This window comes from Homalodisca vitripennis, chromosome X (assembly GCF_021130785.1).
Source record: "Homalodisca vitripennis isolate AUS2020 chromosome X, UT_GWSS_2.1, whole genome shotgun sequence".
NCBI lineage: Eukaryota > Metazoa > Arthropoda > Insecta > Hemiptera > Cicadellidae > Homalodisca > Homalodisca vitripennis.
In genome coordinates, this window is record NC_060215.1 from 17600540 (window position 1) to 17626475 (window position 25936).

Genomic DNA, 25936 nt, shown 5'->3' on the forward strand with positions numbered 1-25936 from the left:
TTGGCCATATTAACATTCCCCAAAGTAAATCACTTCATCTCTATACACCAGAAAGTGAATAGGTGGGGGTGGGACTTTTAAGACACCCGGTATATATTGTATGAAGATAACAAAACAATATGCGTTAAAAACTATAGAATGAAGCTTATAAAAATATGCTAAAAAGCAACAAACGATGACGTAATTCATATGAATATACCAATCTTTAAATAACGCAATAACATCAACATCTTAATTTCATTGTTACCGCATCGGCAAAGCAGTTGTGTTCAGTGTGCAAAGCATGATGGGAATCTATGCGCATATTTGTGCAACATTTGATTAGGTTCTGGCCCTCCTTTCCAAACAAATCTTTGTGCATGCAAAATATATAAGCTGCACAAGATACAAAACAATTATAAATTTAAAAGATTGCACCATTTCTAAGCTCTTAACAGTTTGAAAATTTAGCTACACTATTTCATTAAACGGTGCTTGATTAAGGTTTTTAATAGTTTTCTATCAGCAGCGATCATTTTATGCTGGAACTTGTCACATCTGAGAGTCACGTTTGTTCTGACGTACATGCAGCATATGAGAATTTTCATAGATTTATCCGAAGCAACCACATGAATTGGCTAAGCTGATCAGTAGACGTATGGGAACTTTGAGTTGTCATATAGTCCTTTCATTAATCTTATGTGGGAGGGGGGATTATGTCAGTTAATGGAACAGTATTGAGGGTGTTAATGTTATTCCTAACAATCCTTTCACCCCATAATAGAGCCCCCTTTTTGCTAGAGTTGTGTATACAATTTTGTTTAGAGTTCGTAGCCTATTGCAACTACAATGTGTGGATCGGTTTTTACATGTAAAATTTGGGATCAATTTAAATTTGGCATTAATCATGACCTGCTTGATTGATTGATTGATTTTATTAAAGTCAGATCTCGATTTCGGGGGGGGGGGAGTATAAATTATTTTACGTAGTACAGTTTCAAGTAAGCAAATCCTTTGACTTATTTGTCGAAGTTTTGGGGTGCCATTATAAAAATACTAGCTCAATCTCCATAAGCCCCTTGGCAAACAAACTCAGCCTCTGGATACGCCACTGGGCGTATGAATAGTATTTTATGATAAATTTTTCATATCCTGTGGCGTAGAATTACCGAAAATGTAGCTCTTTCAATTTCTTTTTATAGCGTGTGTCAGCTATTTTGTGGTTGCGCAGTTTGTGAAAGTTGAGGAAATCTGTCATAATCGGTTACCACGTCTTCTGATATTGGACCCGCGAACATCGAACCTTCATCGCACAATCGTCGTGCTGTAGACCTTATCATTATGTCCTTACGAATTTCACATCTAGCATAGACACCAATGTCTTCTAACGTTTGTGAATACTCACGACGCGATAAACCGCAGCGCGTCCGGCACTCGTGATTCCGCGCGTCCATGTCTCCTATTGTCACATAACAACTTCACAGCGGCGACATTATTGGGCCGACGCTATGGAAAATTGTGCGTGACGAGTGCAGAATCATGGAAAACTGTTCCTGCATCAGTTCATGGAAGATAATTACAGGCGTATCTGTCGAGATGGTTCAAAATCTGTGCAGAATCGTGGAAAACTGCTCCTTCATCAGTTCATGGAAGATAATTACAGGCGTATCAGTCGAGATGGTTCAAAATCTGTGCAGAATCGTGGAAAATTGCTCCTTCATCAGTTCATGGAAAATAATTACAGGGGTATCTGTCGAGATGGTTCAAAATCTGTGCAGAATCGTGGAAAACTGCTCCTTCATCAGTTCATGGAAGATAATTACAGGCGTATCAGTCGAGATGGTTCAAAATCTGTGCAGAATCGTGGAGAACTGCTCCTTCATCAGTTCATGGAAGATAATTACAGGCGTATCAGTCGAGATGGTCCAAATCTGTGCAGAATCGTGGAAAACTGCTTCTTCATCAGTTCATGGAAGATAATTACAGGCGTATCAGTCGAGATGGTTCAAAATCTGTGCAGAATCGTGGAAAACTGCTTCTTCATCAGTTCATGGAAGATAATTACAGGCGTATCAGTCGAGATGGTTCAAAATCTGTGCAGAATCGTGGAAAACTGCTCCTTCATCAGTTCATGGAAGATAATTACAGGCGTATCAGTCGAGATGGTTCAAAATCTGTGCAGAATCGTGGAAAACTGCTCCTTCAGCAGTTCATGGAAGATAGTTACAGGCGTATCAGTCGAGATGGTTCAAAATCTGTGCAGAATCATGGAAAACTGCTCCTTCATCAGTTCATGGAAGATAATTACAGGCGTATCAGTCGAAATGGTTCAAAATCTGTGCAGAATCGTGGACAACTGTTCCTGCATCAGTTCATGGAAGATAATTACAGGCGTATCAGTCGAGATGGTTCAAAATCTGTGCAGAATCGTGGACAACTGTTCCAACGAGTTCTTGACCCAATTTTTCCAATTTTTGATTGATCGTGTAAAACAGTTTCGGTTACAAATAATCACGAAATTATTTACTGTTACGCATGAAAATGTATCCATGCAGGTTCCTTTGTAACTAACCAATCATATAGTGCATTAGGGCTGTTGACTGTCGGTTTTAGTATTTCAGACAGTAACCAGTATTGCTAAAATTAAAACACAATCCACCAACAAATTAATTGCTGTGTCTTTTAATTCCTACTATTTGAGGATAAAATTGTAATATATTAACAGGCTTGTCTGTAAAATTTTTCACAGACGAACACTATTACTACTAATTACAGATTAATTAACACGGTAGCGAGTTTTTTTGAAACATTGGACAAACTCGTGTGAAGATCTATCTGACAAGACGTTCTATGATACATAAAAACCATGTATTTATTTAAATGAAACCATTATAAGCAAGGACTACTAGTTTTTAAAGACTGTGTATAAATACAATTATGGCGAAGCAAGAGTTCTAGGCGTGTGTGGGAGCGATTCGTCACTGAAGAAAAACTTTTCATTTTTCTGTTGTGATGTGAGCAAATCTCTATTAAAAGGAATAGTTTCAGTTATTATGTTGTGTATAAGGTTTCCAGTTTTATGAATATATGTGAGACGAAACGATCGATATGACGACGTTGACGGTACAATTGGGATAACAAATCACAAACTCTACTACAGAAAATGATTCAAAAGGAAATTCAGAATAGTTAATGAAATTAAGATCGTAACAAAACAAAGCATATTCGTATTTGTGTATGTAAATATAAAGTAAAAGTAGATTAGAAACAACTAAACCAGTATCATATATAATTATTGTATTTTTAACTTTAGAAGTAAATTAAATGAAACGTTTTCTATTAAAGCACTCATATTAAGACTCTTTCCAAGAAAATACGTCTTAGCAGTTTTTAAAATTATATGAGTTTATAACTGACTTTTTTAAAATAGGCAAGCTACTGTATGTTTTTTGGCTCCATACTGAATATTTAAATACTGAAACATTACCTTTGGAGATGCTACAGTTACTTTTATTTCTATTCGTGGTATTGATTATGATTCTTTATAATCTAAGACTCCTCTTCAAACTAAAGTCTGACTAGAAAGTTTAAACGTGTGATTTTTTCTACAGTTTTTGAAATATAATACAATTTTTAAAAATAAAAATCGAAATCGTTAGAATAAGAACATGACAAATCACGAGAAATAGTGTGATATAAAATTCGGAAATTGCTCAACATTGTTAGTTCAAATATTAATGCATGAATTTGGGATGAAGCTGACAAGGTGAATCGATGAAATTAAGTCTGAAATGGTAAAGCAAAGTCGGTAAGTAAGCAAGATGAGGGATTTGATATCAGCATATAAGCAGTAGGCATGCCTTTAAAATAATAAAACAGGAAATGTCATGAAAATACGGTTCCAAAATTAAATTGATGAATCAGAATTGTGGTTAGTTTGTCTGGAGTGCAGACAAAAGATGTACACTTACATCTACGTAAAACAAGATTTTGTAGCACTATCTGATGGTAATTTCTGGTACTACCGTTAGTAAGTTGGTATGGTACATATAAGTGTGGTAGTAGTGATAATTGGTATATGAACTCTCAGTGGATACCTGTATATTTTCTATGATTTTTATATTATAACATTTTCAATTCTTGTAGCTTACAATGTAGAATCTAAAAGAAACTTTGGTAGGTTGAAAAATGTCGTGTTGTATGACTCAAACAACTAGGAGTCCCGCCACATCATCAACATCATCATGAAGCTGGATTTAGCGTCATCATTGATTTTACGAGTGATGTCACCAAAGTGTCATCGTCACCTTGGTAAGGCGCATGACGGGCAGGCCTTTTATTATATCATCGCATTCTTTCGTAAACTTGTAGAGTAGAAATGCACTGCTCAAAGTCTGGTGGGAATCTAAACACAATCAAGTAAATACGTAAAATAACATTATTATGAGAGGAATGAAATATATTGGTGTTATAAGTAACTTTCTTAACTATGTATACCTTATGAAGCACTTCAGAATACTTTTCTAGGAATAATAGTAGGTTATAAAGAAATAAAGCAATGGAGTAGTGGTCAATGTGAAGTTAAAACCAACATTGGAAAATATTTCACATTAACGTACGAAAGAATTAAACTTATTTTGATGATATACGTTTCTATTCTTGGACACTGGAATTAGTTAAGAAAACTGTTTGGAATTATCTTAATCTAAATCCACTATCTGGTATAGTGATATAGCTTGCTCTGTCTTTTTAGATCATTTACGCAGGCTACGTAAGAAATATACACTAATCTTTGTTCCTTGTTTACAATAAGTCTAGAACTGATAGCGTGGCCTGCTTGCCTGAAGGGCGATGGACCAGAGCCAGTCATGGCGTGACCATGGAGATAAAACTATCTGGTACAGTGGTGAAGACTTATGATTTTAAAAATAACCAAAAGGTCACAACTTTTGCATAAAAGATTAATAATGCTGACTGCATTTTCTTTCATTTAGTACATGAAACTTTGGTTGAACCGGAAATAGTAAGGTGGCCAATTACTTTCAAACAAACTCTCAAACAGTACAAGTCTATACAATCTCAGATGTGTCATAGTTGTTTAGTGAACTATCCTAGTACGTACCGAAGATTAAAACCGAATCAAACCTTAATCAAGCTTTTAAATTCAGTGTAATTGCCCGGCCATTGTAGGTGTTTCCTAAGTACCGCCTAAATCTTTTGATCTATCGCACATGCCAAACAAAAAAGGACACAACTTATCCTCATGAAACGAAATAGATTATTCCGTAAGGGTTTGAAACCAATTTAATTAACTTGGCGACACGAGGGTTTCATTATTGAACACTTCCCGCCTCTAAAAGCCATATGATGCCTATGGCCCTTACTCATGTAACGGGGACGAAGATTGCCTTGTCTAGAAAGCAATTATCGACCAATTGCTGTATTGCCTGTCTTCAGCAAAGTCTTTGAAAAGATTTTCGTTGACAAACTGTAGAAATGTCTTGACAGGTATAAAATATTGAACGAAAATCAGTTCGGAATTCGGAAAAAAAACAAATCAACGGTTCATCCGGATACAAAACATCTTTTATTCGTCGTCAACGGCTTAAAGACGCATGAACATGAGCTTAGAATATTTATTTTCCTTTCTAAGGCTTTCTATCCGCAGAAGAAAAGGTAACTAAAGGTGTACCACAGGGATCTTTTCTTAGCCCAGTATTATTTATGATACATGTCAGTAATCTGAAATTGTCAATCCCAAATGGAGAGATACTTCAGTATGCAGATGGTACGACTCTCTGTTTTAAAGAATGCACAAATCAAAAGTTGGAAATTAATTCTTTTATCCAACTACATTAATGTATGTAACTCTCTAAACTGGCTCAGTAATTTGGATTTAGCTTTGTGACGGGAGATTTTAATATTATTTTTAATTTATGACTCAAGAACTTTGTTCTTACGTACTTTTTAATAATTGTAATTTTTAATTTATTTATTTATGCATAGCTGCCTTTGTCCCCCATACGATATATATATATATATAATGTATGTAACTTGAATATAGTAATGTAACTTGAAGTAGTTGCAGTCTGCGAAGTCAAAACTTCAGTTTTAATGGATAATGGTATTTTAGTGGAAGCTGATGTAAAGTTTTGGGGATATACCTTATCGGAGTTTCACCTGGGAAACTCACAATGACCAGTCTGCTTTAAGATTACTTCAGGTATATATGCCTTAAGTAATCTTTCAAAATTCTGTTCCCAAGAAGTGCTAAAAATAGCATATTATGGTATCATATATTATCACATAACGTATAAGCTTAGTCTTTAGGGTAGTTGTGGCAAATACAAATGGGGCAAAGTAACCAGGGTACAAAAGAAAGTTGTGATAATTATGGCACGTCTAGAAGCTAGAGACTCGTAGCGAGATGCTTTCATTGAATTTGGATTATTAACTTTACTTTGTCTATACATACTTGAGGTTGTCCTGTACTGTACTGAATATTCAAATGTGAGTTAAGTCGGGGAAGAGACGTTCATCAGTTGAAGCTATGGGAAGGGACGGGATTCAAGTACAACGATAAACTATAGCATTTGATGTCATACCATACCATCTTCCCAAACATGTAAAAAAATTGATCGGCCCAAGAAAGTTGAATCTCAACTCTACAAATGTTTGAAGGCCGAGGCATTGCACTCTGAAAGTAAAGTTTTGAAAGTCGTTGGGAAGACTAAATTCAAAATGTTTAAAACTTAAAGCTTAACTTACCACCACTGATGCAAGAACGTATGAATGTGGTTCCAGAGAAAGTAAGATTGTAAATGACATTTGAAAATCTGCGTATCATTATGACGACTGTGATGCACCACATTTGTTCTCGTGCAATAAAGTAGTTATTTTTATTATAGTTTTGATTGTTTACAATATTTCAATAATCTCGCCAAAGCTTCAATATAGATTCTCGGCATAGTAAGCAAAGCACGCATTATATGTGGGGGTTAAGATTAATTTTTAATCTGACGTTACAAATACGAGTAATACAATATTTGTAGAGTAAATTGGATTCAAGCACGAGCTGTGTGGCCAGGCGAGATTATTCCTACTCTTAATGGAGATATCCAAGTGTTTGAAAATCATCTTTTGTCAGTGGTAAAATATGTCCATATTTTTTATATGAGTGTAATAATACGATTTTACCCCTAATCATGTTGTATAAGATTTACCGGTCTTACCAATGTTTAGATCTTTCGACCCCTACAAAATATGGTAATGGCAGTAGACGGATGAAAAGGAGACTGATACTGAACATGTATTGAAATGCTAAATTAGTTTGTGAAAAACGCTCAAGAAATTAATATATTTTCAAATACTCATGAAAATACATTTTTTCAAAGGTACTATATTTTAGTATACAAACCCTGGCTACTTTGCTAGAGCCATATAAAAGTTTAATGCCATCTATAAATATTCACTTGCGAACATGCATTCCCATCTCTCTGGATAGTAATGTATTTAAAAACTGCCACTCCAAATTAGCGTTTGCCACAAATAAAGATAGGAAAATTGTTAAGCCATTTGTTACATGATTGAACTATCTTACGTGTAAATATTAATAGCTGTAACCTAGCCAAAACCTAGTTAATGCGGGGGCATGTACTTATATTATTACTAATAAAATGTGTGGTCTGTATTCGGTGGTAGAAAACGAAATAGACCTATCGAAGAGTCTTTCTAGTTTAGGAACTCCCTCTTGATAGCCTATTTCATCCTCGAGATGTCCTGTGGACGGATAAAAAGACGGACAATTGTAAAGAAATGTGTACATATCCTCCGGCAGACAAAATGAAACTGTATCAGCCTTCAGAGTCATAATCTTCGATAACGCTTAGCCGAATTTTATGGTTGGACAGGCACCATCATGGAACTTGTTCATGTATATGTAGAAATGAAGTTTGACGCAAAATCAAAAGTCAACAGATGCAAGTCTTGCAACATAATGCATTCAATTTTTGTTCATGTGAGCTAGGATACTACAACGCAGGAGTGAGCTGAAATTAAATCTTATCGCCCAGTTTAAATAATGACTTTCAATCTTTTTTTCTTTTTGCTCTATGAATATAATTCACATTTTTAAATACCGAATGATTGGATTCGGTTTGTTTACAAATTTATTTATTCTGCTATTGCCTTGTTGCCATCATGATAACCCATAAAGACCAATGTAAAAATATTCACTAACGCTCAGCCAAATCTCATGGAATGACATGGAGCGCCATCATCAAACTGAGTGTTGCTAATGTATAAATGAAGCTTTATGCAAAAGTTCAGGTCTATAGGTCGATAATTTTCCAGATATCGTGCGGACAGATAAGCAGACAGAGATGACATTTCTCCAGCCCCATGAGTGATGTGCTTCGCTAAAGCTCAGCCAAAAACCCCCAAGATGCCAGTTAATATTCATTTGAGAATGTATACATCTTTTTACATAAATATTCTAGACAAAAGAGTGCAAATTGCAGACTAATTCTCAAGCACAGGCCTTGACATCGCCCACAGGGTATGTGAAGCTGGTTGTTATTGCAGTATTACGTAATGAATAAATTGTGATGTAAATTAATACCTGGTTTGATTTGTACAGGGTGTTTTAAAATTACGTTTATGTAACAATTCTAGGAAATGATTAATCGTGTTAAAACAAAGAAAGAAGTTCTGACAAATAATGCTTCGTTATTGGTCTGTATATCTATTCGTGTTTTTACATTAAAATGCATAACTCAGAAGTTCCTTTGTACTAAAGGATTGTAATTTTTCATGACAATTTTTCTACTTTAAATGCATTACTTTGCAAAAGATAAATAACATTTCTTTACTAGTTTAAAAGTGGCGGCCGTTTAAACATTTTGATGTTAGATTTCATGAAAACCATAGCGCATACGACAAAATTATAAGAGACATAAAAGAAAACTTGTTAAGTTATAAAATGGTTGACTCCAAAATTGCTGTTCACAAATAACGGAGAAATTTGATTTCTACCCTGATTAAAAATTGTAAACGTAATTTTCGAAGACCCTCTATATAGATTAGATTTTTCGTGTCTAATAATTTTGATAGAGAATTCGGAACCAAATGCAATGGAAGTTCTGATCGGAATTTTCGAACACCCTGTATACAGATTCGATTTTGTCTTTCTAATAATTTTGATTGAGTATGCACAACCAAATGCAATGGAAGTCATGATCGGAATTTTGGAACACCCTGTATATAGATTGGATTTTTCGTTTCTAATAATTTTGATTGAGTATGCACAACCAAATGCAATGGAAGTTCTGATTGGAATTTTCGAACACCCTGTATACAGATTCGATTTTGTCTTTCTAATAATTTTGATTGAGTGTGCACAACCAAATGCAATGGAAGTTCTGATCGGAATTTTCGAACACCCTGTATTTAGCTTCGATTATTTCTTTCTAATAATTTTGATTGCGTATTTTTAACCAAATGCAATGGAAGTCCTGATCTCAACATTATATTGGTAACATCGTACGTCCTAGACCATCGTACACCACGAACACAGTCACCGACCGTACGATGAAGTGCAGCACGCTGTAGTCTGGGAGAACACCTCCCACCCGCAGACTCTTCTGCTGTTTCCTTGAGCCCGCCGGCGTGTTTACGTTAAGATAATGTAAGGCAGGTTGCCCTTGACGATCGGTCTACCGTGCTCAGGAGTTGCCAAGACAAAGTCTCGCCACTCCACTCCCGACTCGCGCTCAGTTGGCGTGTGTACTCTGCCTCTGCACTAATCCTACACCTGCACAGCTTCCATGTAAGTCAACTTACTCGACAACGTTAAACACGATATTTCAAATGTCTAGATAGCTTAGCAATTGTAGTTTATATCCGTGAAAATAATAAATCTTAATTGCCACTTTTAACTAAATATTCCATGGCATTTACTGCTTAATTAAGATTGGCATGCAAATTATTTAGAATGGCATTTATATCAGGAACTTGTGGATTATATTTTCTTGGCGTAATATATAAAATAATATATTAAACTATTTTATGTACGTAGTAGACAGCTACTACACCATAATCACCCTACAGAGGGTGATTTAATGTACACACAAAGTTGCCAAAATTTGAAAATTGTACATAAGAAGTCCCCAAAATTTGAAAAACGTCCATAACCCCTAAAACTAATAACTTAAAACTGATGCTGTTAATTATGTTTGGCACGCAAATTATTATGCCACATTTAGAATGGAATTTGTTTCAGGAACTTTTGGATTACATTTTCTTGGCGTAATATATAAAATAATATATTAAATTATCTTATGTACGTAGTAGCTGTAGGGTGATTTTACATACAAAAGGAGTTCCCAAAATTCAAAAATACGTTAAAACCCCTGAAACTAATAACTAAAACTGTGGCTGTTCTCAAATAATGCCAACTTTATCACGATGAGTGAACACTAAAGACTAGATTTTCAGCAACTACTTGTAAATTTTTAAGAAACTCACGATAATTTCTATTTCAACAGAGATTTCTGATAACTTCGTCATTCTTTTCCTTATTGGTAAGCGCGCATTACTTTTTATGTGTTGATTTTTTATTGACGATATCGGTAAGTAATAATTTTCTTTTTATTACTAATAAACTTTCTTAGTGTTATCTCTTATCGGAGTTAAAGATGTTATGTGTTGTTTTCCAAAGTGCTAACGAGAATGCTAACTAATTTCTTAAAAGGAATATGCATCGCCAAACCCAAACCTCACGCGTTCCACACGAAATCTAATACTATGCAAACTTTGTTTTGCTGTGTAGCTTTCTTGTATTACTTGGGGTTGACCTTATCCTTACTATTGTCACAATACTTGTACGTAGAAACCGTTACGTAATAATGTATGTACATACGAGCAGTGTTGAGTTCCGGGGGATTATGTTAGTTAGTTCTGAAGTTCTACGGTAGGCTGCGCCATCTGCCTTTGTGATCGCTCAGATATTTACTACCTGTAACGCTCCCTCCAGTCTGACTGAGCGTTCACTTTTTCCGTGACTCAATTAACATAATAGCATTGGATGAGTTAATAATGCAACACTAACAATAACTCGCGGCTTGTTAACGACATACACAAATTGATCCTAATCAGATTTAAGAACACAACTCAATTATTCAATTCCGTGGTTGCTGTATTTGAAAATATAAATCATTGCATGACGTAATTTAACAAGAAGTAGTGTCTTCTGATAGTTTATAAAGGTAATCTTAAGTGAGTGGATAAGTTTTTTTTTAATGTTTCTCTGGCCTGACTTACGAATCCAATGTAACTCAATACCTACTTGCTACTACATGGAAGTGGCTCGAATTTGGCAATTTTGTTGGTTGCATTTTGAACATAGCCAGGGGGGGGAGGGGTGTCAATTATTGATAAAATAATTTTCGTACTCGAGTCCTACTTCAATCAATATTCAATTCAATTCAATTTAATTCAAATGACTTTATTTGTATTATATATACAAAAAGGCGAATTTAGGGCCATAAGGCCCTGTCATAATATTGACCCATATATAGGTAGAATAATATAAGTACGGCTTACCCAAATTATATTTGTTCAGCCCCACTGTAATCTTTTCATGACATTGTAAGAATCAATGTTGGAATTTTACATAGTTTCAACTTAACATGCTAAATTCGGACTCTTATTGAAGTCGAATGTGTATCGTCCAGATCAGAGGCAATAAGTGTAGAGCTCAGTCCACAAGCTCACTGGCGTAATTGTGGCCTGTATAATGATCGCCTGCAGGTGCCTATTAAATCAGGTGCCTAGCGAAATTCTTGGCTCCTAGGCACCCTATTATCAACAGAAGCTGGACATAACCCATTAAATCGACTGAAACGCCTTGAAGTTACACAATAACAATTCGTGTTATGAAACAATTTTGTGACACTATCTTGATGGTATACTACTATCTTTATCGCTTAGTGGTCAAATGTTTTGTTTTAAGGGACAAGTGAAGTTCTAGACAATTTTTCCAGATCATTAATGACTTTAATAGATTTAGTTGTTATTAGTATACAGTAGTTTAAACCTTAATCTCTACTGGGCCACAATGATAACCATTGTGATATTTTGTGTGATAATTTGCATAGTTAGCTATGTATAAATAATTGAATTTTATGCTTTTGATAGTACAAACCATAAATGGTAACTGCAACGTTTTCTGTTGTAGATTTTGTATGCAGTTTTACTGATTTTTAAAGTTATTGTACCCATTTTTAGGTTTCTATTTATAAAATTCTTTGTGTTAATCGCTTTGTGTAATTGAGATTGATTTATTCAACATCAATGAACATATAAGTATACTTAAAATTTCATTCACAAAACCTTATAATTCACTTATTAATTTATTTAAATATTACAGTAGTTTAAATAAGTCAAACGTAAACTTAATGCATGAAGGTGATTTCGCCTTAAACTTCACTGAAATCTTGAATTATAGGCAATTTCATTATAAGAAATGTGAAAAAATTAAACACATGATTTATTGCATTAAGGTTTCAAAGAGGTCGAGGAATAATTGAAACGAATATGTCTCTATTCAATTGAGATATGAAAACAACATTAGAGTATTATTTTGGAATGCGGTGTCTTTCAATTATTATAATTATCTAAAGTGTATTCAGTCAGTCTGAGGAAACAGAGTATTTTACCTTCTACGGTTTACTGTATAGAGATATGAATAGTATATCGCACGTTTCAACATATTTAACTGACAAATAAAACCTTTTTTAAGAAATAACTTTTAAGCAAATTAAGCTCCATAAACCTATAAATGTTTAAACAATAGTACTATTATAACATTACAATACTTTGCATCTCACTAAAATAACAAAGTATTAATTCGTGCTTTATCTTTTACACATGAAAGTATTATCTGTATTGATTTCCAAAGACAATCGTACTACATTCAGGCTGCCAAATCGCCACAGAAAGAATAATTACTTATATTATCAATTAAAAATGATTTATTTATTGATCATTTGGATGTTTTCGACATTAATCATAATGTTGATTGATAGCCCAAATTATATTGATTTGATAAGTCCGGATGCATCAGTCAGGTCAAATTCAGTAATTACGACGATCACGTCAATGCTGATGAGGCCTTGACGGGTGTTGAGGAAAGTCATGATGTTGTGAGAGGGGAAATTCCACCGTCAAGGTGTCTCTGTTTATATCGAATAGTCTTACTGTATTTATTTCTTAAATTATATCACAGAAGACTTTCCATCTAGAAGTATTTAACGCGGTAACAAAATAATATGGACTAATTTTAGTTTGAAGCAGACCGTTCCCAAACATACCACCTTAATTAATTACCTCTTGGTGGCGTCATTAGAGAAGGTATTAAATCAACGGAGATTGTGGCTAAGATAAGGAATAAGGAAGAAGTAAAAATATGTGTCACAAAAGAGGCTGTATGGGTTTTTTGAAGGTGTGCATAAACTTTGTTAGTTTAGTGAAGACTCTATAGTGAAGTAATCCAGAAATATTATCTAAACATATATTTAAATAGTTACATATAGTTAAATAGTTTTCAATTATTGTGAAAAATAAGACATAACTCTCATGTGCTTCGAATATACACATTAAAGTTCAGTAGATAAGAATATGTATGAGGTATCCACTAAAAAGCATATGTAAGATTTGGCTCACATACTTGTTTTGCTGAATGGCTCGTGCTATGGTGTTTTATTTTAGAATAGAGTAGAGTTATTTGTTTAAAACTTACTACAAATTAAAGTTTTAATTTCCTATAGAAGCCAAGTAGAGGAATAATGTTTTTTTTTTTCAGTAAAGCTTGATATTTTTGGGCAATGAATCTATACTTTCCACCTTCGTTATGATATTTACTTATAATATTTTATTTTGACAAGGTCATCAGTGCAGGTACCCCATTGCCACTCCGAAATAAGCAATGTTTTCTATGAAAAGGTCCAACTGCAATTATATTGATTTAAAGTCAAAATACAATGCATTAAATAACCTGAAATGCAATCAAACCCGTTTCAAATAATGCCAAAAGTGTACATAAAAAGTGTATTTTATGTTTTTCTTTTTAATTTGACCATATGAAACTTTAATTCGCTTTCTCAAAAGAGACTACTGCAGATGAAACCTCCTCAGAACCTTAGTGGAATACCACTAAATGGGTCGAGTTCTTATTTCCATTTGCTCATTAAGGCATCCCTTTCCGTTATGTATAGACATAACAAGGGTTCAAATACTTTTTATAGAATATACAATATTTTGTGATGTAACCTCTTGAAACAGGGGATACATCACAAAAAACCCAAGTAGTGGTTGCTTTGAGTTTCTTCTATAAATTGAAGCATCACTTTAACGCAGACTGGACATAAAGTAGAAACAAAGGTGTAAAAACAGCATGACTTCTGTTCTCATGACTAAAAACAATGTGTGCAATATCAAAAATAAACAAACGAAACTAAACTTATCAACAGGGACCTAGGATTCTAGTTTAGGGAGAGACTAAATCCACCATCAAATACATCATAGATGGAGGTACATTAATATGTTTTTAGTTTTGAGTGTTGAATGAGTCTGTTGTTGAGTGAGAAAAGAGTCTTCAACATTAAAAAAAGGTTAAAAAGTAAACAACCTGTGATAAATGGTGGAATGGATGTATTTAAATAAAGGTTTCTTCTGTGGTTATACGTTCTCTTCCTCATTATATATTTACTAACGACCCTGTTTACAACGATATGATAAATAACGAGAAATAACTGGCATATATCCTAGTATTTTTGACTCGAAAGGATGATCGGTGATGGGTAATAGAACACTACGTTTTCAGTATTTAGAATCACCACTCCTTCAGGAGTCATACAAAACTTACGGCACAAGGTTAATCAAGCTCAATACTCTTGTGTATACGACTATGAGTATACGAGTGCTCACATATGACTCTCTTGATGAGTCTCAGTCCTCTCCCTGTGAGAGATCCTCCGAATCGGATTCCAGCTGTAATAGAAAAAGTCAAATTAAAACGCATATAAGATACACCCATATATGACCAGGCACGCAATTGAAAATGTTATATTTAAATTAAAGTAATCTGATTGAAGTGATTTGATTGTTATCTGAGATATTAGATTATGTTTCTTGGAGTCAAAATCAATAAAATAATGGAGGCTTTGACCGTACGAGTTAACACATATGAGTATAAATTTTGCATACTTTGATTTTGTTTTCAAGTAAGACTATTCCACACTTTAGTCAGCTTAGCGTTGAACCGATCGTGAAAACCTCAGGGATTAATGATCTGGTAAAGAAGCCCATGTGAGGCTATAACTCCTAAATTGTTTTCTTAAAAAAAGTGAAAAAATTAAAGGATGTCTTATTTTACCAGGCGAGGTTAGGGATAAGAAATACTCTCTAACACTTAACCTGGCGACCAACGGCTTAAAGGTGACTTCCGAACCACCACCAACGGCCGGGCAGACGAGCTGCTTGCAAGGACAGGATCGCTCAGCGGTCACCCATCCAAGCAGCAGCCACGCTCGATATTGAATATCTCGGTTACCTTGCGATAGGTGCTGTACCCGCTACACTGCGCCATTTTTTATTTGGGTTCCTTTTAACTAAAAATGCTAAAATTAAGAATTTTATTAAATGCTTTGGAATCTAAAACCTAACTTGCTGTTTGCAAGTCCCACAGGTTAAGGATAAGGATCCTATCTCTCCCCAGTCAGCAGCGTGCTGACAGTAGAGAACGTATCCTTAGTTGACAACAGGTAGGGATTTCTTGTACAAAGTTTGCCGGAGGGGGTACGGATTACTGGACGTATTCAATAATAAGTAACCTATTATCAAAATCAATCAGTAAAGTCGTGACCTTGGCGACTTCACCATTCCACGAACACGAGAAGTGTCAGTGAAAGTGAACACGCTTTCTAGGTTATACCGGCCGGTCAGTTGATGTTTTGAAGGTGACTTTTATTTATTTCGAATATTCATATTCAGTCGTGGCCTTCCGCCCATGCTTCTAATACTAATGAGATAACCAGTGCTCTTGTACCGGTTACTTAACCATAACGCGGTCACTAAAATCATACAGCGCAGTGATATCCGTAGGGACGGTGTGAAATGTATGTTTATTGATAATGTTCCCCCAAAAATATAATAAATAACAGGAAGATATATAATTCTTTGTTTGCAGTTTGCTTTTGATGATGGAACGATTGGGAAGTAAACAGGATTTTTCCGAACATTTGCCATCGTTCAGTGATCCAAAAAAATCAGTAACACTACGTTTCGAGACCTGTAATCTGATCTTTTTTATATTATGTGCATGTTTTAGAGTTAGTGAAGTTGACACACGACATGATGGTTGTAATTCTTGACTTACGCGTGTCACAACGCTACGGTACGATTGGTTTATTTTAGCCTAGTTTGTAATTATGTGTTAAGTTAGTTATTTACCTGGAGAAGAGATCAGATCGCAGATCTCGAAACGTAGTGGTACTTAATTTTTTGTATCACTGAACGATGGCAAATGTCCGGAAAAAATCTTGTTTCCTTCACAAGATATCTTACACGTACAAAATCCATTTCAAAGTACGTAGATTTTCACCGGACTTCAAATTTGTATTTGTATTTGTCCATAAGTAAAACTGTCTCAAATTAGGAACACTGGTTAAGAAAATTTAAATTTAGTTTGGAAAGTTAAATGAATCGACAATGTCAAAGTTGTATCTATTAGCAGACAAGGCTATTGGAGGAAGAGGTCCCGAGAGTTAACATGTCATAGACGTTATTGCATCTAATGGAAGACGCTAAATATTTTCCAGAGTATCTAGAAATTTTTATATTATTTTGTCTTCTCTTAAGCGAGAAAACGCTTGAAAAATTTAGAGCGGACGAAGGAATTTATAACAGAAAAGTTTCCACTATGTTTTACAGCATTCTGGAGTCCATTTGAGGCGTACCTCCAGTAGGACTAGGAACGTTTGTCTTTACGCAAGAACTTTGAATCGGTTGTACTTGGATTGTACATGGTTGATGTATTCGGTGAGTGTTCTTATAAAAATTGTTAGAATCTGAAGTAACGCTCATCAAAACCCAAAGTTTGACTAAAGATTATACACAATTCGTTTTCGACAATACAAATAAATATACCCATTATTGACGGACATGGGAATCTTCACAGATTTCATTGTCCGAAATCTGAATTTTCTCTTCAGGCTGAAATAAAACAATAATGTAATGTAATGTAATGTAATGTAATGTTCAATTTATTTAATTAATATTATAAACAGTCAACTAAAACCCTGCTTTATATTATTTTATTGCCATACACGTGTTTTGGTATTCAACCGTCATCAGTGTACATTAACCTCTAAATAAATAATAAACAACTAAATATACCACATGTGGACCATTTAAACAGATTTTAAATTTATATAACACAGTTGTAATTTGCATTAGTATTCTGTATTCAATATAATATTTTTCTCAAAAATTGGGTTTATATTATGTTTTAGATTGCTATTTAAAATGTTATGAGGATCTTTATTATAATTTAGATGGATATATAATTCTTGTTTCGTGTTTAATTTTTCTCCTTTTTTTCGATATCTAACATTTCAATGTTCTTTTCAATATTTGTATAGTTATGGTCAGTTTCTAATAAAATTTCAGCGAAATTTTATTTTATTTTGGACATGTTATTTGTTTTCAAAGCTTGTATATGTTCTTTAAACCTATCATTAAAGTTTCTGCCAGTTTGTCCAATATAATAGCTTTCACAGTCACTACATTTAATTTTGTATACTCCAGATTGTTTGTATAATTCTTGTTTGTCATCATTTTGGTTCTTTTTGTTTTCTTAAATGTATTATTTCTTGTTTGTTATATTTCATTAAATATACAAATACTAGATTGCGTTTTACACAATTTAAATTTTACACTTGCCCAAATCAGTAAACGTATTTTTTCAATTAAATTATAAATATGAAATACGAATAAAAAATACTCTATACACTTATCGAGTTTATTAATCTTTTGGAAAACATAAATGCGTACTTTGTTTAATAATACGAGTGTTAACCCAACAAGAACCTAAATTGGAGCGGACCAAACTGTTCCTTGTGATACTGGTTACAAGTACATAAAGTATGACGCTTACGTTCTTAAATTACCTAACTCTTTACGATGGTGGAGTGTAAGTATTCATGAATGTGTTGGGTGGCATTTTAAACAAGTTTCTAGCTACAAAAATATATATTAAGTCAATTTTTATTTTGAAATTATTATTTGCCAAATTTAAGTTACATTCTACCAGCTTCTTCTTGATGGAATCAAATACTTAATTTATGAACAAACACTCTAATAATTATGATATGTTATTTTTGTGTAGCCTTTCATGTTCAATGAACACATCCTCAGACCCACATTTTGATGAGTTCATTGAACACGAAAAGCCCCACATAAATAACATTTCATAATTATTGGACTGTTTGTTCATAAATTAAGTAAATTGAAGTTATTAAATGAGAATTAAATGTAGTATTTAATGAAATGCAATAATATAATAAATCCACTAAATTGGAATACTGATATGACTAATTTTCTGTGACTAAAACATATTATTAGGATTAATACACAACAGTTGATAAATTTAAAAGTAATTAAATTAAAAACAATATATTCCAATTTAGTTCATAACTAGTAATGTTTTGATACGGTTATATTATTTTATCGCGACTGTAATACAGAGATTCAAAAATAACGTCAGTTAGTGTTATTCCATATGTGTAGACCTATCGGTCAATCGAGTACTCAAGTTGCCTTTTTTGCTTTAATCAGCAGTCACTCAAATACAAATCCGAAAATTATTCTTGTTCTTCACACAGGAAGACCAATAATACAATCTCGATTCGAATTTGTTGAAAGATTTCTGGTTCCTTCTAGAGTATTGTCTCAAAAACTGGAACCCGAATCAAGGTTAGGCAATACAAAAACTGCGCTCGCCTTGCTCTATCAACGTCCGTAGCGGTTTTTTGGGAGGCGGGTAGGAACTTATAAAAACTGTTCCTGGCGCGAAGAAATATCATCTTGAATAATAAAATTTACTTTCCTTATTTTAGTATGTCTTTTGCAACTTTTTGTTTGTTTATTTGACTATATCGTTTTTCCTGTTTTTTTTTTATATAAAATACGAAATACCTTCTTGATTCACCCAGTTTTATTCTATATCCCACATATTTACTATCTTAAATGTCTTTAAGTAAAAAAAAATAAAGATTCATAAATAATCTTCCAAGGGTTTTTGGAATTTTAAAGCTAGACATACACTCTAATGGTGCAACGCTGCAACTTTGAAGCGTTCTAATGATAATCAGTAACTTATAATCAGTTTTAATTTTTAATGTTCTTCTAACAATCCAGATTGGCGATTTTCTAAACTCTTTATTTGTCAATTGCTTGTGCATTTATATTGGAAACTGAATTAAAATATGTTATAACAAACTATTTTATCCTGTAGAAAATTGTTACACGATATTCGACTTGAGTTCGTTTTTTTTTCAATAACCAAAGGTTGAACCTAGGACATAAAATCATGTTCAAGGACGTGCACATTTGTAGCAAAATTACGGACACAACTTAATTCTGAATCACGGACAAAGAGCGTCACTACAAAACACTTTGAGTTGACGTCACTACAAAACAATGTTTTTGCAATGAACATAATTTTAAAGCTCTATATCTTGTTGACATAAATTTAGATATGACTATTCAAATAATTTCTATTTTGATGTTTTTTAACGCCATATTTAACTATGGGAGTAAACTGCATGTTTTTATTGTAGTACTAACTTGTTTATCTCAAAAGAAAAAGTACATTTTAGTCTAACAATGAAATTCTGCTGTAGTTACAGTTTACAGTTACAATAAACTGGCTAACCCATTCATTGCTATAATCGATCTCACTCATTTGTAGTTTGATGCTGGATATCTTTAATTAATGCTTAATTATAATTTTCTATTTCAATGTTTTATAAAATACATCGACTACATTTTATAATTACTCCTTCAAATAAGGATTAATTTAATTTCATATAATATTTTATACTTCTACCCTTCTTTTTTAAGATTAATTCTTAAAAAAACCATCATCTTACGCATTATCTTTAATGCGTATGGTTTTTTATCACCTCGTCATTTTTTAGTTTCTTCATAACTATCGTCTATTTTTTCTGGCTTGTACCATGCCAAAATATTACTTAAACAATTACATTCTCTAAACGTTTCAACCTCGTTGTGAAAAACCATCTTCAGTCAACAATCAATACCTTGTGACTATTCCCCTCCGGTGATATTGAAGTAAATTCAACAAGGCACGTAGATCGGTCAATAGAGTTTAGGGTCGATAGAGTTTAGGAACAGGATGAAGGATTTTGTCTAAAAAATTCCTACATTTTGAAATATATTCTTCTAGAGCGCCACCTCAAAACCTTAGTTGTGCAAAGTGTGATTAAAGGAGTATTACTGTAGTCGAAGGTATACAGGAATACTACAATTTGGATACTATCTTTACATCTTCTTTTCATTCTTTTTCTTTTTATCTTTTTTTATCTTTACATTTATGTTGTAAACGGTGCTCACAAAATCTAAAGCGTTGGAATTCAATTCGTAGAGTGACGTGCACCATCAAGTGTAATGTTACTGAGACTTGAGGCAAGGTATTTGCTGGTATTCATAGTCTTAAGCAATTTGCTATTTATTTACCCTTGAATTTAAAAGTAATGCTAGTGAAGACCCTGATTTTCTCCCATTTCAGTTACTGTGGCGTAGTTATAAATGACATCACGGTTAAGCTTTCGGACAGATTACAACGTGCTCAAAATTATTGTGTTCGCTTTATCTTCAACCTTAAACGATATGACCATATAACACCCTTCATCAATCAGTTACAACTGCTAAAATTGAATCTACTCCATCAGTTCCACATTCTTAGCACGTTGTTCTATTTTGTATAACGATTATTCCCCTTCTTATTAGTCTGAACACTTTTCTTTTATTTCTGAAACAAGTAATTGGAATACTCGACGTGGAGCCTCTTCGTTGTCTATTCCTGTTCATAGATCTTCTATTTACAGTAAATCATTCAGTCTCTGCTTGTCGACTCTGGAATAATCTCCCGGATCGTATCAGAGGTATTCGTAGTCGGGAGCGGTTTCGGGGGGTGCTCAAGGACCATCTGTTTCGGGCCTCGTCGGGTTGACGATATCGTGGCATAGGGTATGGGACGATGGCTTTGTATGAATGGTGATATGTGAATGTTTGTTAATATCCTACCAATTTTTATTTTTTTAGTTTTTTTTTAATTTCATGAAGAACCTTTTTTTCATTTTATTATTTCATATAAATATAGATTATCATTGTTGAATGTAAAACAGTAATGTACACTATTCTGTGGCTGTATTTTACACTAAATGTATCGCTTAAACATTTATGGTTAGGTGTAAGAGAGAGGTCTTAATAGTCCTATCCTCGCCAATTGAATATGTTGTTCTTTGTGTTCAATAAAGACATTTTTCATTTCATTTCACCATCATCGAAGTCAGTGTTGTCTATATAGAAATGAAGCTTCTAGGTCAGTTTTTTCGAGTCATCGTGCAGACAGACATAAATGGACTGTTTCCAGCCCCACGAGTGCTAGGCTTCGCTAACGCTCAGCCAATTAGTGGCGACCACCTGGGTCTCTAAAACTAATTAGGCATAGTGTAAAAACTTGACACTGGTCAGAGGCGCGGAGTATCTGCCAGCAGTCAGTAGGCAGGTCGTGAGTGTGGCACCCCGAGGACGTGTGTAAAGTACGGCTGCTCTGTATGCGTTAGATGCTCGCTAAAATGGACTACGTGGATCGATTACACCTCGGTTTCCTCTTCCTACTCCAGCCGAGCCAGTACTGGTGAAAACATAACCTAAAATCGTCTGAGAATCCTCCACATCGTGCATGTCAAACAGTGTTGTGAAAATCCTCGTTCATAATAAACGATAGACTCGCTTGCCACGGAAGCACTAGGTGTTTGTTAAACCTAGACCCACGTGCATTCCTTTACTCAGAATTACGAGTCGGTTTCTGACTGTGAGCCGTACACACGACATCCACCATTGATATTGGCTGAGCGTTAGTGAAGCCTATCACTCAAGGTGCTGAAGAAATTTGAGAGACCTAGAGAATTGAAATTTTGCATGAAGTTTCATATCTATACATGCAACACAGTTCGGTGATGGTGCACGTCACTCCATGGGATTTGGCTGAACGTTAGCAATTATTTTCACTTTGGTAACCATGGTGGCAACGTAAAAATAGCAGAATAAATAAATTTGTATACAAGCTAAGCACAGTCGTATGAGATTTTAAAATGTAACATAATTAACACATGTAACTTATTCCATACAGTAAAAAAAAATTATGGTTGCCTGTAAAGTCGGTTTTACGGGCGAAGATTTTACGTGACAACGTCTTTTTCTCGGTAGAATTGAATATTATAATATTCAATAAGAATTGAATATTGTAATATTCATTGATATGAATATTATTAAATTGCACAATAGGAACAAGGAATTGAATGAAAATAAGAATTGCACAAATTTTAACTATAGAAATATATTTTGTTTACTAAAACATTGTACATAATTTGAAATTAATTAAAATTTGTTATTGTAAATGGTAAAGTTGAATAAAACATTTACTAAAATTGGAATTTGAAATTCTTGCTAAACACAGTTAAATTCTAACTCCGCGCGTGGTGATTGGTCGGTTTAGTTCGTTTGTTTGGTCGCACTGTTATGACAGGTTAGAGGTTATAATTTGTTATTTTAAATGTTTGACTAGCAATACGCGCTGTTTCTTCTCAATCGACTGAATTACGATTGATTGCAGAGTGATTTAAACTAATAATTTACTTAACACTATCAACATTTGTCAATAGTATGACATAACCTATAAACTCAGTTTCTCAACTTTTGTGTCAATCTAACAATTAATCAATCAATCATAGTTTACGATAATGAAATATCAGTGTACAATTATTTACCTTTATTGTTGTAGTTGTTGTAAATGACGAATCTAAGCACTCCACATTTTCACGAATAAACATAGTTATCTGCTTTATCCCGTGCGGCGGACCCACAGTTATCTGCTTTATCCCGTGCGGATCCCGTGCGGCGGACCCACTGGACGGGCATCGTAACGTTACCGGGCGTTACACTTTTTCATGAGTGACTCCGAGCCGCAACCTAATTTAAGACGTTGTCACGTCAAAAAATAGAATGGAAAGTCAATGATACGCAGTCTTGCCTTGTAGTCTAGCTACCTCCCCGGAACTTTTATTACTCAAACGCTGTTCTGAAACCTAACTCAACGAACAAAAATTGAATCATGTAACAAGATATCTCGAGAAAAATTTTAATGTGGACTTTAAAATTTGAATGGGACCACAGTTATGAATAGACAAGAATGGGTTCTATGATGGTGTATGTCCAACCATAAACTTTGGCTAAGCTTCGTTGTAAGCTACCACTCAGTAGGGTGACATAATTTCTAGTTTCTGATGAAGAACTTTCTTTTCTTTGTGACTCGCTGCCTGCAGGGCATTTCCAGAATGACAATACATAGACTTAAATTTTGTATGCAGCCTTGGCGAAACCCCTCGTGGCGCTTACGTGGTGTTGCGTACTCCTACTTTGATAATAAGAGGGGTAGAGAGGGCAGAGGCTGCAAAGGAAATCTTAGTCCTTCTGTCCAAACACAGGTTATTGTGATAATTTCGAAAAATACGAGTGTGTAACATAATTTATATAGACATGTTGACACCACTGTATTTCAAAAACATTCTACAATTTCAAATATGTAGCTTAACTATGTTAGATATAGCTTTTCTGAGACTTCGTTTTGTTCAACGTCATGTTTATTTTCATGCATGAGAAAGAGAGCAAATTCCATCTGTTTAAACTTTCTATTTTGAATGCAAGATTTGGAACAATATCCGAAACAATCCCAGTTTAACATTAATCATCCATGATCATTAACGAACTTCAAGTACACATTTCTATGCCTTCCTGCCAGACTTCATTCTTGTCCATTTTTTCACTATACAGGGTGCTTGACGAGGAACTGTAGAAGCTCATTCTACAAATGTAAAAACAATGAAACAGTTTAAATAAGCAAGGGTTCGGAAATGCTTCTTTAGCGAGTTACGGCTAGTTAAAGATTTCGTCCGGATTTCAGCTCACTACGTAAAACGAGGTCTTCCTGAAATTTTAATAAGGTAGATTAAGGGGTGAATTCAATCGTTTCTTATGTTTTGAACTGATAAACTGAATAAAATAGATCCCAGAACTATAAATGAAGTATATTTTTAGAAAACCAGTGTCAAATCCAAAAAAATGAGTGAAAATCACATTTTTTTTCATTTTGACCACGAATAATGTTTTTATCACCGATCAAAATTTTTAATAAAATTTGTATAAGATTTTATTCTATACAAAACTGTGTAAATAAAGTACACAGAAATCGAATAGATGTTTGATTAAATGAAATTTTATTCTTGACAGTACAACACGCCTTTTACATTTGACGGACAATAGCTTTTTAATTGCCCATTAACAAATTTAATTTCTACTAAGGAATTTTAAATTTCAGTTATTAATGAAAAATTATTTCATAGAGTAGATTGATTTTAGCTGTGCATTCTGGTGCTGCTGACATACTGTATGGCTTGATTTAATTTGATTTAAAACTCAGAATAATGTTTAGCAAGATTTATATTTCATAAGTTGGCGATACAATAAATAAGCAGCTATTCAACAATGATATAATTTGATATAAAATACAAATCATTTTGGGCGCTAACAACTGGGTTTCAGTCCATATGCGTACTTTTCTGTTCGCAGTAATTAAGTTTCGGTCCGTGTAAGTACTGTTCTGTTCGTAGTAATTCGTAAATTATTGGAGTAGTAAAACCGTCAGAAACGATAGGGTAAAATTGTCCACTTAATCTAAGTTAGATTAAGGGGAGAATTTCAGGTAGACCTCGTTTTACATGGTGAGCTGAAATCTGGGCGAAATCTTTTGCTAGCCGTAACTCGCTAGCGAAACATTTCCGGACCCATGTTTAAGTAAAATTGTTCGTTATTTTACTTGTAGAATGAGTTCCCACAGTTCCTGCTTATCCTCGTGAATCCATGTTTATGTAAAATTTTCATTATTTTTACATGGGCAATGAGCTCCCACAGTTCCTGCATATCCTCGTGAATCCATGTTTATGTAAAATTTTCATTATTTTACATGTAGATTGAGTTCCCACAGTTCCTGCATATCCTCGTGAATCCATGTTTATGTAAAATTTTCATTATTTTACATGTAGATTGAGTTCCCACAGTTCCTGCATATCCTCGTGAATCCATGTTTGTGTAAAATTTTCATTATTTTACATGTAGATTGAGTTCCCACAGTTCCTGCATATCCTCGTGAATCCATGTTTATGTAAAATTTTCATTATTTTACATGTAGATTGAGTTCCCACAGTTCCTGCATATCCTCGTGAATCCATGTTTATGTAAAATTTTCATTATTTTACATGTAGATTGAGTTCCCACAGTTCCTGCATATCCTCGTGAATCCATGTTTATGTAAAATTTTCATTATTTTACATGTAGATTGAGTTCCCACAGTTCCTGCATATCCTCGTGAATCCATGTTTATGTAAAATTTTCATTATTTTACATGTAGATTGAGTTCCCACAGTTCCTGCATATCCTCGTGAATCCATGTTTATATAAAATTTTCATTATTTTACATGTAGATTGAGTTCCCACAGTTCCTGCATATCCTCGTGAATCCATGTTTATGTAAAAT

General features: G+C 34.0%; 1 protein-coding gene across 1 annotated transcript in view; it reads left to right on the plus strand.

Annotated features, from left to right (window-relative positions):
* Positions 1-9651: 9651 nt before the first annotated feature.
* The window catches only part of LOC124368743 (alpha-tocopherol transfer protein-like), a 50860-nt gene continuing 34575 nt past the window's right edge, over positions 9652-25936 (plus strand). The window contains exon 1 of the mRNA XM_046826084.1: positions 9652-9805. The gene's annotated coding sequence lies outside the window, so the exon portion shown is untranslated. The remainder of the gene's footprint in view (positions 9806-25936) is intronic.